Raw genomic sequence first — 14964 nt, forward strand, 5'->3', positions numbered from 1 at the left:
GGAACCAATCAATATCCTCGCCAGTGTATATGAGGATGCAGATGGCATTAAATGTTTACTAACATTTGGATCATCATTTTTGTCTCTGCTGATTTTGCCAATTTGCAAAATAAATGGCCTCCTACTTTGTGGTACATTTTTTTCCCCCATTTCTGGCATGGCTGTACATTGTTTTAAAATCATATTAGGGATTTATTTATATTTTTTGTTTTATGGGAGAATCTAAGTGTTTTAAAAAAGTTTTTTTTTTATCTGATCTGTAGAAGATAATTACATAGCAAGGACATTGTCATATTTGTTGTAAAAATATTAAGAATAGGGATTCCCTGGTGGTGCAGTGGTTGGGGGGGTCCGCCTGCCGATGCAGGGGACACAGGTTCGTGCCCCGGTCTGGGAAGATCCCACATGCTGCGGAGCGGCTAGGCCCGTGAGCCATGGCCGCTGGGCCTGCGCGTCCGGAGCCTGTGCTCCACGACGGGAGAGGCCACACAGCGGTGGGAGGCCCGCGTACCGCAAAAAAAAAAAAAAAAAAATTAAGAATAAATTTATTTAACTAAAACTTTCATGTAAGAAATGGAGATTGCCTTAGAGAAGCCTTGATATTGAAATAGCAGGTTAGAAGAAACAAAGTCTATACCTGCCTGAAATAAACATCTCTGTTGTCCGTTAACTCTCTCTGCCTGATTTTCCAGATTTTATCTTGTATGTCTCTGGCTTTCTCCCCACCCCATCCATACCCTCCATCTTTGAGCTGCAACTCCTCCTGTAAGTGGGATTTGAAGTATAAACACATGGTAATCGCCTTTGATCCCATCTTCATCTCTCTCTCCTCCCCCTCTAGACTCTTCTTACGCAGTAAGTCACGGGACGGGCCTGTGAACCATCTGCCATTAGAGAGAGAGGAGCTGAAAAGAAATCCTGTGTAGATTAGAGGCTGTCTCCTTCTGTCTCTTAAACAAGCACAACTTGGATTCGAACTGCAATATGAACAAGAGAGGTAAGCTCAGTGTCCGGGCCATTTAATGTACATACAATTAGCATTGCGTGGTTGAAGAATTCCTCCAAGGGACCAGGACGAGCATCTGTCCATGAATATCTCAGTGGAATCTTTTATATGGAATCTCCAGAGAGGAAGAGCAGATCATACCATTAAGCAAGTCAGAAAGGTAAAGACAGTGACATAAAATATTTGTAGAAAATCTGTTTTACATGGCCATATCCTTGCCAGGTGAAAAAGCCACCCACTCATTCATTCATTTATTCATTCAACATGCACACACAGCATGTCCAGTGCAGGCAGTGGCAGGTATGTGCAGGAGTGGATCCAAGTCATGGTTCCTATGAAAGCTCACAGTTTAACGGAGGAGACCAGACAAGTAAATAAATAATGGTCCACTATAACTGTAATGATGACCTTTGCAAGTGACATAGCTTGACTAGAATCCTAGCCTGGGAAACTCACTAACTGTGTAACCTTGGGCTTAAATTTTCTGAGGCTTTAATCCATCATTTGTAATATATGGATAACAATATCACTAAGCTGTTTCTATCAGGGTTAAACACATAATAACAACTTCAGGGACTATATTCAAGAGGCATTTAATAGGTGATTAAAAACAAAGGTATGTCCAAAGTAAAACGATAATTCAGAAAAGCTGCTCAACAAGAAAAGTCATCCCAAAGATATTTGAACTGGAATTTGAGGGAAATGTAGGAGTTTGCTAAGTAGATAAGGCAGAGAGGCAGTTGCAGACAGAGAGATGAGCACACATAATATCTGAGCAGCATGAAATCACAACCATTTTAGGTCAATATTCGAAAGAAGGCATGTGGTAAAGGTGGGATGTCAGCAGGGGAGTGTGGCAGATTAGTTGTCATGAGGTTTCACATAGGGTCTTGGTCCATGAAATAGCCCTTTAGGCTGAGCAAGCCTAGGAACTGGCTTTTTATCAGTGTACTGTGATAGGTTTAGATCTTCAGAGAGACTCACATTAGTCCAACTTCTGATAGACTGATATATAACCAGAAAGCCTGTGTATCTTTCCATTGAGAAATCTAACTAATAGTAAGGATTGGGTGCTTACATCAGCACATCAGCACACAGAGCACAGAAGGTAGCTTCTCAGCTAAGACAGCCTGAGGCACACTTCTCCCTAATAAGCAGTCCACTGGGCACTAGTGTTCTCTCTCTCCTGGATAAGGACGTCACCAAGGCCAAAAGATGCCTCCCTGAATCTTTGCCATGCTGACAAATGACTGCCCCTTATGGTTGAAAATAGAATCCAAATTTCTTGAGATTGTCAACCCATTCATTTAGATCATGGTTATGTCTTGCTTCCATCTGGAAGACAGTACCTTGCAGATGACCCTGTGTGTCTTTGCTCTAAGCCTTCAGCTAGCTTGTTCATCACTGTATCTACACTTCCTGGAAGAGCATCCGTCTGCATTAGCACTCAGCAAATATTGCTTAACAAATGAACAAGTTATTGGGTTCACTTTATTCCAATTTTATACCTAAACTTTCAGAATGCTATCTTTCGGTCACTCTTGGCCTCTTTCCTCCATGTACCTCCTACAACCTGGTGGACCTAGAATTTAGAGAATATGGCAGGGGGAGCTGATGGAAGACTTCAGGGGAGAAGGTTAGGGTCTACAGAGTCTTGTATTTCAAGCCAAGGAATGATAATCAGAGGCCTAAGTTTATTGTACCTTCCTCTTCTTCACAGAAACAACTACCTTTTATCCTGTGTTCAGTAATTCTAGCTTCTCTAACAGATAAGCCCTGAATTGCAGAGTTTTAACACTATTAAGTTGGATTTTCACTCACTCCTGGTCCAGGGTGGGTGTTTGGTGGGTGTCTTCTATGCAGTGATTCAGGGATCCAAGCTCTTTCTATCTATGCTCTGCCAGCCTTGACAGCAGTAGTTGTTTACATATAGTTCTCCATCCAGCGGCATCAACATCATGGGGAACATGTAAGAAATGCTAATTCCTGGGTCCTGAATCAGAAACTCTGGGGATGGGGCCCAGCCATGTGTGTGTTAACAAGTCCTCCAGGTGAACTTTATAGACATTGACGATTTAGAGCCATATTGCTAAAGGAGGGCGGTGCAATTTTGGTAACTTGAATTGCAATTTGTTCCAAAGAGATAATGTTGCTATGAGAAATTAGATACAGTAGGAATGGTAATTGTATCACTATTCAATACATTTTTTTTGAGTTCTAATTGTGTGCCACGCCCCGTGGTAGGCACTGTAGATACACTGATGATCAAGATGGTGACCTATTACTACTCTACTTCAGATACTTTGGATCAAGTATGCTTCTATTGGCTTATCTATTGGCTTATTAGATTGGTACCCAATTAATAGATGGTCAGGCAATTAATAGATGTTTATCAAAAGAAAATGAATGATGAGTGAATCATTTTGTCCTCTTGGGATCCTGATTTCTAACCCTGGAAAAGAAGGAATTGGACTTCCAAATTAATCCCTTGGGCCCCTTCCAGATGTACTTTAGTAAAATACAGCTCTAATATTTGGAGGGAAACCTCCCTGGTGGGTAGCCTTCTTGGCTCTTTCTGCTGCCTATGGTCACAGAAAATGTTTAAAAGAATATTCTGGAGCAAAGCCCCAATCCACAAATAGAGAGGGGATTTCTTAGGTTAGGGTAATAATGATAACGATTATGGCAATAATAACCAAAGTTAACAATTAGTGGTCACTGCCTAGGAGGCAGGCATCTTACACGCGTTATTTTACAGAATCCTCACAACCTTTGAGGTAGTTACTATCATTTATCCATAGTAGAGATAAAGATACCAAGATTGAGAAGTTCAACAAATTGACCAAAGTCACACTTTTAGTAGGTGGGAAGATGGGGATTCCAGCTCAGGCTTTGTGTGTTTCTAAAGCTTAAACTGTGAAACCAACTTTAAGCTTATGACAATAGAAGTAAACCCTTAGGCTGTGGCTGGGAAGGAACTGGATTAGAGGGGAAAGAAAGTACTTAGAGCTTCTGTAGCATACTGATAGCAGATGCGCGGGGGAGTGAGAGAGAGGCCCTTTGCGAAAGATTCGCAAGAAGGAAAGAGCTTCTATAATCAGACAGAGCAAGTCACGGGCATTTACATGCCTGGGTCCTGGCAGAGGTCCCACCTACAGACTGCAAGCCTTTGGACAAATCAATTAACCCTCATGAGCTTTACAAGCACGTGGCCTATAAAAGGATGGTGATACCTTTAATGACTGTCTTGCATGGCCATTATGAGGGTCCGGTGAAAAAAAAACAGCACATATAAAAATGGTACCCATGGAAGTCGTTCTTAGAAAGTAGAGCTTTGTTATAGACCTTAACACAAAGCCATGGACATTGTCAGGGTGGATTGGAAAAGGAGATCCCTGAGTTGGGCTTGAAAATTTCTACAAATTCCACAGACAGATGAGAAAAGGACAATCGCTGCAGAGAGAGACTAACTTGTGCAGAACCGTGGAGGCATATAGCAACACGGTGTGTCTGGCAAATAGTAATTGACTTGCTTGAGTGGGAGTGTGAGATGTGGCTTGGGGATGAGCAGAAGACAAGCAGAGAGAGAGACAAGGCCCAAGGATGCTTCTGATATTTTCCTGAAGAATGAAACATCAGCGTACTTATATGGAAATGAAAACAAAAATATTGCTGAAGCATAAGTGAGAAAGTGTTTTGTGCAAATCCTCTGCAAGCTCCAGGGCACCCGTCCAAACATTAGTTATTGCTTTTGCTACCCGTGTTGTCAAGTTACAGCAAGCCGGGCCTTGCCATCCTTAAAAGACTGCGTGTGCATCATTTCAAATGGTCACAGGAGATGCTAAAAGGAAAAGAAAAAAAAGCATCTAAGGGGAGGAGGGAAACCGCCTCAATCCAAACTGGGGATGATTTATTGCCATGAGTAATCGATAGTAGTAGGTCCACATCAATTTTATATCTAATTTAAAAATTCGAGGTCTCAATGTGCTCATTAAAGAATATAATGGATTTACATATTTTAATTATGTTTTATGGATTGTGAACATAATGTAATTAAGAGACTTTTCAGGAGGCATGATGAATGAACAGGGTGGCCCAGCATATGGCGGGAGACACCACACCGAGTGAAGTCGGGTGAGAGGAGCCCAGCCCATGGCTGAAGGCCCAGGTCAGAGCATCGGGACGACATTCACGGTGATGGGAGCCTAACGACGCTGCCTCTCCAGCCTCTCTCACGTCTGCCCTTCCTCACCTTCTCCTGCGCTGCTGCCTGAGTTTACAAATCCATTAGCTCTTTTATTTTTCAATATGGTTAAAAAAAAAAAACCCACATAACATAGAACCCACCATCTCAACCATTTTAAAATTTACAGTTGGTAGTGTTAAGTATATTCACATTGTTGCACCACAGATCTGAATTTTTTTCATCTTGCAAAACTGAAACCCTATACCCATTAAACAACAAACCCTCATTCACCCAGCCCCCCAGCCCCTGGCACCCACCCTGTGACTTTCTGTGTCTATGAACTGACCACTCTAGGTGACTCACCTAAGTGAAATTATTCAGTATTTGTCTTTTTCTGGTGTGACTGGTTTATTTCACTCAGCATCATGTCCTCAAGCTTCACCCATGTTGTAGCATGTGACAGGATTTCCTTCTCTTTTAAGGCTGAATGATATTCATTGTATGTATATGCCACATTTTCTTTATCCATTCATCCTTTTTTTTTTTTGGCCACACCCCACGGAGGCCTGCGGGATCTTAGTTCCCCGAACAGAGATCAGACCCGTGCCCCCTGCATTGGAAGAGTGGAGTCTTAACCACTGGACCCCCAGGGAAGTCGCTATCCATTCATCCTTTGATGGACGTTTGATAGCCCTGTTTTCTCTGCGCGGTTATTATGACTGTCAGTCTGCACCCAGCCTCAGTCTCAGGATTCTTTAGACTCACATCAGCCCACAGTGGGCCTTTTCTTGGATAACCAGGCCACTCCCCTGTTTAAAATCTGTTGATCCCTGGACGGTTGTCACTCCTTAGTGTGACTTATGCTGCTCTCACCATCTGGCCCCTTTGCCTGGCAGTTCTGGCCCCCATTCAGCCATGCAGTCCACCTGTCCAGGCCACCTCTACCCAACGTTCACCATTTTCAACCACATTTGCACTTTCACACATCCAGTGTCTGTGCCTGGAATGTCCGAGTCCACTACTTGTGAGGCCCTTCTGGATCCACCATCCTCTAGGCCATCTCCTAATCAAACAAAGAAGAGTCTAGGACGGGTTGGTCAACCACGGCCAGTGAGCCAGTCTGGCCCTCTGCCTGTTTTTATAAAGTTTTATTGGGACACAACCATGCCTATTGTTTATGTATTGTCTGTGGCCGCTTTGCCACTACAATTCAAAGCTCTTTAAAGAAAACATTTGCCGACCCCTGCTCCAGGCCATCTCTTACATTCAAATCCATCTTTGCTACTTCCTAGCTATGATTTTGGGTAAGTCAGCATTTCTGAAAGTGGATAATGATGATGATAATTTATAGCTTTGATTATTATTATTATTGTTACCACTTTCCAGCTTTATTGTGAAGACTGAGCTACTACCTATAAAGCTACCCTTGACACACAGTTGCCAGGATGGCTGTTAAGGCAACAAGGTCGTCTGCTTTAGCTTATAAAACAGACACAGCACGATCCCAAGCAGTGGCTACAGCCCAGACTTCTCTTGCCTCGAAGGCAGCGAGGCATGTAAAAAATTAGGGTCCAGATTCTCCATCACACCTATTTTTAATGTGAACTTGGAAACTCCGATTTTCTCATCTGCCAAATGAGGAAACTAATACCCAGCCTTCAGGTTTATCGTGGGGATTCAAAGCAGCAAGGATTTGAATTGTGATTTATGGATGAAAAGCCTACTGCACACGGCAGCAGGAAGCAGATGCTCAGAAGAGCGCAGTTTCTTTCTTCTTCTTCCAGTCTGCCTTCTAATCGCTTGCTTTGTTCAATTATCTTTACAACACCCTTCTGCCTATGGAATGAATTGTGAACGGGCTCTTGGGCTGATGCTGCTGGGAGTACTCCCTCCACTTCTCCGTGTGCTCGTGTGTCTCACTGTTCCTTCTCTCGGGGAATCATCTAGAAACTGTCATTTATATTGACCTGCAATCTCACCCCTTTCCCTTCTTCCCAATTACTATTGGCCTCTAGGGGGAGCTCAAGACTTCATCATTCTTGCTGGCCTGGGTCAAAGGCAGAGTACAGAGCTGGAGTCAACTAACAGATACTCGGTAATTATTTGCTGAATGAAAGGAGAGATGCATGGGAGGATGGATATCAGAGACGAGGGTAAAGCTTGGCTTCTGAAGGCTTTCTCTCAGTTAAAATTTTACATTTTGGGGATTCTCTCTTCTTTGCTTCATGTTTGGCTCTGAGGGCCCTAATTTGAAAGTGTTCCTCAACTTGGATGGAAGCAAATCCACCCTTTATCCTTCCCCCCATCCCTCATTAGAAAGATAGGCACCAACGAAAGTGGGAACCAAAGGCAAAGAACAGCCTGGTAGGTGTGGGTGCTCAGGCCAGCTATTCCAGAACCAGTGCAGAAGCATTCCCAGCCTGGAAACATTTACCTTCATTTTCTTCATCTCAGATCATCCTCAGCATGGGAGGTCTTGAGATCCAGAATTGGAATCTTACAAGAAAGAGACCAAGTTAGCCACTGAGCCTCAGATCCTTGTTCAATTTGGGTGAAAACGCCATGTAACACAGAAACTGTCGCATCCAATTTATCTGATGGCTACGCTGGTATTTGGGAACATAAGTTCCAAGTAGAAATAAAGTGTTTATAGCCTGAAATTGCCTCTGCCTCCTGAGGATGACTTAAGTCATGGTTCATGGGTTGGTCAAGGACTTTGAGTTCCGATTCTTAGCTCCGTCATATTTTTTGTTCTGTCTCCCTATCTTGGAAGCAAACAAAAGGATTGGAGCAGAAGCAAGAAGAACTAGAATCCTGCAGCCTGCAGAACAAAATCCACATTCATAGAAATATAGACAAGATGAAAAGGGAGAGGGCTATGTACCAGATGAAAGAACAAGATAAAACCCCAGAAAAACAATTAAGTGAAGTGGAGATAGTCAACCTTCCAGAAAAAGAATTCAGAATAATGATAGTGAAGATGAGCCAGGACCTCGGAAAAAGAATGGAGGCAAAGACTGAGAAGATGCAAGAGATGTTTAACAAAGATCTGGAAGAATTAAAGAACAAATAACTAGAGATGAACAATACAATAACTGAAATGAAAAATACACTAGAAGGAATCAATAGCAGAATAACTGAGGCAGAAGAATGGATAAGTGACCTAGAAGACAGAATGGTGGACTTCATTGCTGCAGAACAGACTAAAGAAAAAAGAGTGAAAAGAAATGAAGACAGCCTAAGAGACCTCTGGGACAACATTAAATGCAACAACATTCACATTATAGGGGTCCCCAGAAGGTGAAGAGAGAGAGAAAGGACCCGAGAAAATATTTGAAGAGATTATAGTCGAAAACTTCCCTAACATGGGAAAGGAAATAGCCCCCCAAGTCCAGGAAGCGCAGAGAGTCCCATACAGGATAAACCCAAGGAGAAACACGCCGAGACACTTAGTAATCAAATTGGCAAAAATTAAAGACAAAGAAAAATTATTGAAAGCAGCAAGGGAAAAACGACAAATAACATACAAGGGAACTCCCATAAGTTTAACAGCTGATTTCTCAGCAGAAACTCTACAAGCCAGAAGGGAGTGGCATGATATACTTAAAGTGATGAAAGGGAAGAACCTACAACCAAAATTACTCTACCCAGCAAGGATCTCATTCAGATTCAATGGAGAGATCAGAAGCTTTACAGACAAGCAAAAGCTAAGAGAATTCACCACCACCAAACCAGCTCTACAACAAATGCTAAAGGAACTTCTCTAAGTGGGCAACACAAGAGAAGAAAAGAACCTACAAAAACAAACCCAAAACAATTAAGAAAATGGTAATAGAAACATACATATCGATAATTACCTTAAACGTGAATGGATTAAGTGCTCCAACCAAAAGACACAGGCTTGCTGAATGGATACAAAAACAAGACCCATATATATGCTGTCTACAAGAGACCCACTTCAGACCTAGGGACACATACAGACTGAAAGTGAGGGGATGGAAAAAGATATTCCATGCAAATGGAAATCAAAAGAAAGCTGGAGTAGCAATACTCATATCACATAAAATAGACTTTAAAATAAAGAATGTTATAAGAGACAAGGAAGGACACTACATAATGATCAAGGGAGCAATCCAAGAAGAAGATATAACAATTATAAATGTATATGCACCCAACATAGGAGCACTCAATACATAAGGCAACTGCTAACAGCTATAAAAGAGAAAATCGACAGTAACACAATAATAGTGGGGGACTTTAACTCCTCACTTACACCAATGGACAGATAGATCATCCAAACAGAAAATTAATAAGGGAAGACAAGTGTTAAATGACACAATAGACCAGATAGATTTAATTGATATTTATAGGACATTCCATCCTAAAACAGCAGATTACCCTTTCTTCTCAAGTGTGCATGGAACATTCTCCAGAATAGATCACATCTTGGATCACAAATCAAACCTCAGTAAATTTAAGAAAATTGAAATCATATCAAGCATCTTTTCTGACCACAACGCTATGAGATTAGAAATCAATTACAGGGGAAAAAACGTAAAAAGCACAAACACATGGAGGCTAAACAATATGTTACTAAATAACCAAGAGATCACTGAATAAATCAAAGAGGAACTCAAGAAATACCTAGAGACAAATGACAATGAAAACACGATGATCCAAAACCTGTGGGATGCAGCAAAAGCAGTTCTAAGAGGGAAGTTTATAGCTATACAAGCCTACCTCAAGAAACAAGAAAAATCTCAAATAAACAATCTAACGTTACACCTAAAGGAACTAGAGAAAGATGAACAAACAAAAAAAAACAAAATGAACAAGACGAACAAACAAAAAAAACAAAACCCAAAGTTAGCAGCAGGAAAGAAATCATAAAGATCAGAGCAGAAATAAATGAAATACAAACAAAGAAAACAGTAGCAAAGATCAATAAAACTAAAAGCTGGTTCTTTGAGAAGATAAACAAAATTGATAAACCACTAGCCAGACTCATCAAGAAAAAGAGGGAGAGGGCTCAAATCAATAAAATTAGAAATGAAAAAGGAGACGTTATAACGGACACCACAGAAATACAAAGCATCCTAAGAGACTACTACAAGCAACCCTATGCCAATAAAATGGACAACCTGGAAGAAATGGACAAATTCATAGAAAGGTATAAACTTCCAAGACTGAACCAGGAAGAAAGAGAAGATATGAACAGACCAATCACAAGTAATGAAATAGAAACTGTGGTTAAAAATCTTCCAACAAACAAAAGTCCAGGACCAGATGACTTCACAGGTGAATTCTATCAAACATTTAGAGAAGAGCTAATACCCATCCTTCTCAAACTCTTCCAAAAAATTGCAGAGGAAGGAAAATTCCCAAACTCATTCTGTGAGGCCACCATCACCCTGATACCAAAAGCAGACAACGATACTACAAAAAAAGAAAATTACAGAACAATATCACTGATGAACATAGATGCAAAAATCCTCAACAAAATACTAGCAAACAGAATCCAACAACACATTAAAAGGATCATACACCACGATCAAGTGGGATTTATCCCAGGGATGCAAGGATTCTTCAATATACGCAAATCAATCAATGTGATACAGCATATTAACAAATTGAAGAATAAAAACCATATAATCATCTCAATTGATGCAGAAAAAGCTTTTGACAAAATTCAACACCCATTTATGATAAAAACTCTCCAGAAAATGGGAATAAAAGGAACCTACTTCAACATAATAAAGGCCATATACGACAAACCCACAGCAAACATCATTCTCAATGGTGAAAAACTGAAAGCATTTCCTCTAAGATCAGGAAGAAGACAAGGATGCCCACTCTCACCACTATTATTCAACATAGTTTTGGAAGTCCTAGCGATGGCAATCAGAGAAGAAAAAGAAATAAAAGGAATACAAACTGGAAAAGAAGAAATAAAGCTGTCACTGTTTGCAGATGACATGATACTATACATAGACAATCCTAAAGATGCTACCAGAAAACTACTAGAGCTAATCAATGAATTTGGTAAAGTAGCAGGATACAAAATTAATGCACAGAAATCTCTGGCATTCCTATACACTAATGATGATAAATCTGAAAGAGAAATTAAGGAAACACTCCCGTTTACCATTGCAACAAAGAGAATAAAATACCTAGGAATAAACCTACCTAGGGAGACAAAACACCTGTATGCAGAAAACTATGACACTGATGAAAGAAATTAAAGATGATACCAACAGATGGAGAGATATACCATGTTCTTGGATTGGAAGAATAGATATTGTGAAAATGACTATACTACCCAAAGCAATCTACAGATTCAATGCAATTCCTATCAAATTACCAATGGCATTTTTTACAGAACTAGAACAAAAAATCTTAAAATTTGTATGGAGACACAAAACACTCCAAATAGCCAAAGCAGTCTTGAGGGAAAAAACGGAGCTGGAGGAATCAGACTCCCTGACTTCAGACTATACTACAAAGCTACAGTAATCAAGACATTTGGTACTGGCACAAAAACAGAAATATAGATCAGTGGAACAAGATAGAAAGCCCAGAGATAAACCCACACACCTATGGTCAACTAATCTATGACAAAGGAGCCAAGGATATACAATGGAGAAAAGACAGTCTCTTCTATAAGTGGTGCTGGGAAAACTGGACAGCTACATGTAAAAGAATGAAATTAGAACACTTTCTAACACCACACACAAAAATAAACTCAAAATGGATTCGAGACCTAAATGTAAGACCGGACACTGTAAAACTCTTAGAGGAAAACATAGGAAGAACACTCTTTGACATAAGTCATAGCAAGATCTTTTTTATCCACCTCCTAGAGTAATGGAAATAAAAACAAAAATAAACAAATGGGACCTAATGAAACTTCAAAGCTTTTGCACAGCAAAGGAAACCATAAACAAAACGAAAAGACAACCCTCAGAATGGGAGAAAATATTTGCAAACGATTCATCGGACAAAGGATTAATCTCCAAAATATATAAACAGCTCATGCAGCTCAATATTAAAAAAACAAACAACCCAATCCAAAAATGGGCAGAAGACCTAAATAGACATTTCTCCAAAGAAGACATACAGATGGCCGAGAAGCACATGAAAAGCTGCTCAACGTCACTAATTATTAGAGAAATGCAAATCAAAACTACAATGAGGTATCACCTCACACTAGTTAGAATGGGCATCATCAGAAAATCTACAAACAACAAATGCTGGAGAGGGTGTGGAGAAAAGGGAACCCTCTTGCACTGTTGGTGGGAATGTAAATTGATACAGCCACTGTGGAGAACAGTATGGACGTTCCTTAAAAAACTAAAAATAGAACTACCATATGACCCAGCAATCCCACTACTGGGCATATACCCAGAAAAAAACATAATTCAGAAAGACACATGCACCCCAATGTTCATTGCAGCACTATTTACAATAGCCAGGTCATGGAAGCAACCTAAATGCCCATCGACAGACGAATGGATAAAGAAGATGTGGTACATATATACAATGCAATATTACTCGGCCATAAAAAGGAACGAAATTGGGTCATTTGTAGAGACGTGGATGCATTTAGAGACCGTCATACAGAGTGAAGTAAGTCAGAAAGAGAAAAACAAATATCGTATGTTAACGCATATATGTGGATCCTAGAAAATCGTACAGATGAACCAGTTTGCAGGGCAGAAATTGAGACACAGAAGCAGAGAAAAAACGTATGGACACCAAGGGGGGAAAGCAGTGGGGGGTGGGGGTGGTCGTGTGATGAATTGGGCGATTGGGATTGACATGTATACACTGATGTGTATAAAATTGATGACTAATAAGAACCCGCTGTATAAAAAAATAAAATTGAAAATAAAGAAATTAATTAAAACAAAAAACAAAAGGATGGTTCCATGGAGGAAGGATTAGTTTATTGTCACCAGTCCTGAGGGCATCAGGGAAACAGGTAAAGTCAGAACTGAGTTTGGAGTGTGAAGGAGGCAGTATGCAAAGTGGAAGCTATGGGAGGATTATCCCACCATGTGGGAATGGCCTGAACACAGGTGGAGAGCTGTGATAAAATCTAGAACATGCTGTATTGATGTTAAAGGTGATTGAATCTTGGGGTCTAAAGGCGTCGTGGGAGATAAAGCTAGCATGGGATGGTTTCACATCATGGTGAGACTGGTATTCACCCTTTCTACACGTATTTTTTGAGCATCTATCATGTATTATGTTCTAGGGGCCATGAGTAACTGAATAAGCAGGCTCACTCTTTGCCTCCAAGGACTGTGAATTCTACCATACGATCTAGAGGTGACTGCATCCATCCAAGGGAGCGATTAGAGAAGACGTCAAGCCAGATGGTTACGTGATCAGAACTGTGGTTCAGAAATGTTGCTGCTAGTGGTGTGGAGAATGGGACCTGGGACTCTGCATTCTTGGCCCTCTCAACGGGGGTTGTAATGTGGCTTACCCTTACCCACTTCTGCAGTAGTCCCTTAAGGGGTGGTCTGGCCCAGCCTTACACTCCCTGCACGATGGAAAACTGCCCCACTTATGACACCACGCGGAAAGCAACGCTTCAGCAACCACGCGCTTAACCGTCGTTACGCATGGGCCTGACATCGTTAAAGCGTGGGCTTTGCTGTCATGGCGGTGTCCCCAGAAATCCGGTTTGCTTCGCATTCAAAGCTGTGTGACCTCGGACATAAGCCTCGGTTCCTTCATCTGTAAAATGGAAACAATAAGAAAACCGATCTCGCAGGTCACCTGCGAGGGCGAAAGGAAGCAATGCGTTCAAAGGCAAAAGGGGCCGGAGGAAGTAATTTAGCAAGCGTCGCCTTGAGCCGAATCGGCCTCCCTAGGACTTGCGCTGAATCCAGATGCTGGGTCTGTCCTCTGAGCCAACCCTCTTCCACTTAGCACATCCTCTCTGGAGCCTGGGACCCTGCCCCCGTGGATCCGCGAGAGCCAGCTGTGTTTGCCATCCCCGGAGGTATCTCATTTTACAGCTGGGCAAACCACAGCAGGCAAAGTTCACGTCTTTGCAAAGTCACGCAGTTACAGAAATGTCTGGGCAGCAGGTGGCAAAATGGTGTTGTTATCAGAACCACATATATAATCATGCCTCGCTGCTAATCATTCTACATCTACTTCATAGTTTATCATTTACAAGGGGCTTCCACATCCATCACCTCGTTCGGCCCTCCCAACGCCCCGTGCGGGGTGATTTACTGCGGAAACGCTAGTGCCTCACACTTGGGGAGCACATTGCCCTTTCGAAAGCACTTCCATGCCCGTTATCTCACTGGCTGTTCCTCACCACCCTCAGGAGAGAGAAAGGGCAGGAATTATCAGAGGAAGAAGCCAAGGAACAGAGAGGGCACAGACTGGCACAGATCCCACAGAGCATTGACCCATCTGGGCCTCAGACTGAGAGCGTGGCCCCTTTACACCTGACCTGCCCCCTGGCCCTGCACATGTTTCCTCTCACACCTCTCCTGAACATGTGACGTGTTTCCCCCGCTTCTGGGATGTTAGGCTAAAACTAGCAAACAGTACACGAAACTTGTGTGCAGCCAGGACCACTGCTTTCACTGAGCTGAGTCATTACGTCCTTCGGTCAAGGCCAAGGTCTAGGCACCACCATCACACTTGTGTGCACCTGCTGAGCGGTGCAAAGCCCCGGCACGTGCACTCGGGGCCTCCGGGGCAGGCGGGATGGTGGCAGTGGCCCGGGTCCAAGTCCAGGCTG

At 41.9% G+C, this 14964-nt stretch overlaps 1 long non-coding RNA gene across 1 annotated transcript in view; it reads left to right on the plus strand.

Moving 5' to 3' along the window:
• The first annotated feature begins 859 nt into the window (after window positions 1-859).
• Window positions 860-14964, plus strand: part of LOC137206830 (uncharacterized) — a 42697-nt gene continuing 28592 nt past the window's right edge. The window contains exon 1 of the long non-coding RNA XR_010934842.1: window positions 860-997. This is a non-coding gene — a long non-coding RNA (uncharacterized lncRNA). The remainder of the gene's footprint in view (window positions 998-14964) is intronic.

The sequence above is a fragment of the Pseudorca crassidens genome, chromosome 15 (assembly GCF_039906515.1).
Source record: "Pseudorca crassidens isolate mPseCra1 chromosome 15, mPseCra1.hap1, whole genome shotgun sequence".
NCBI classification, from domain to species: domain Eukaryota; kingdom Metazoa; phylum Chordata; class Mammalia; order Artiodactyla; family Delphinidae; genus Pseudorca; species Pseudorca crassidens.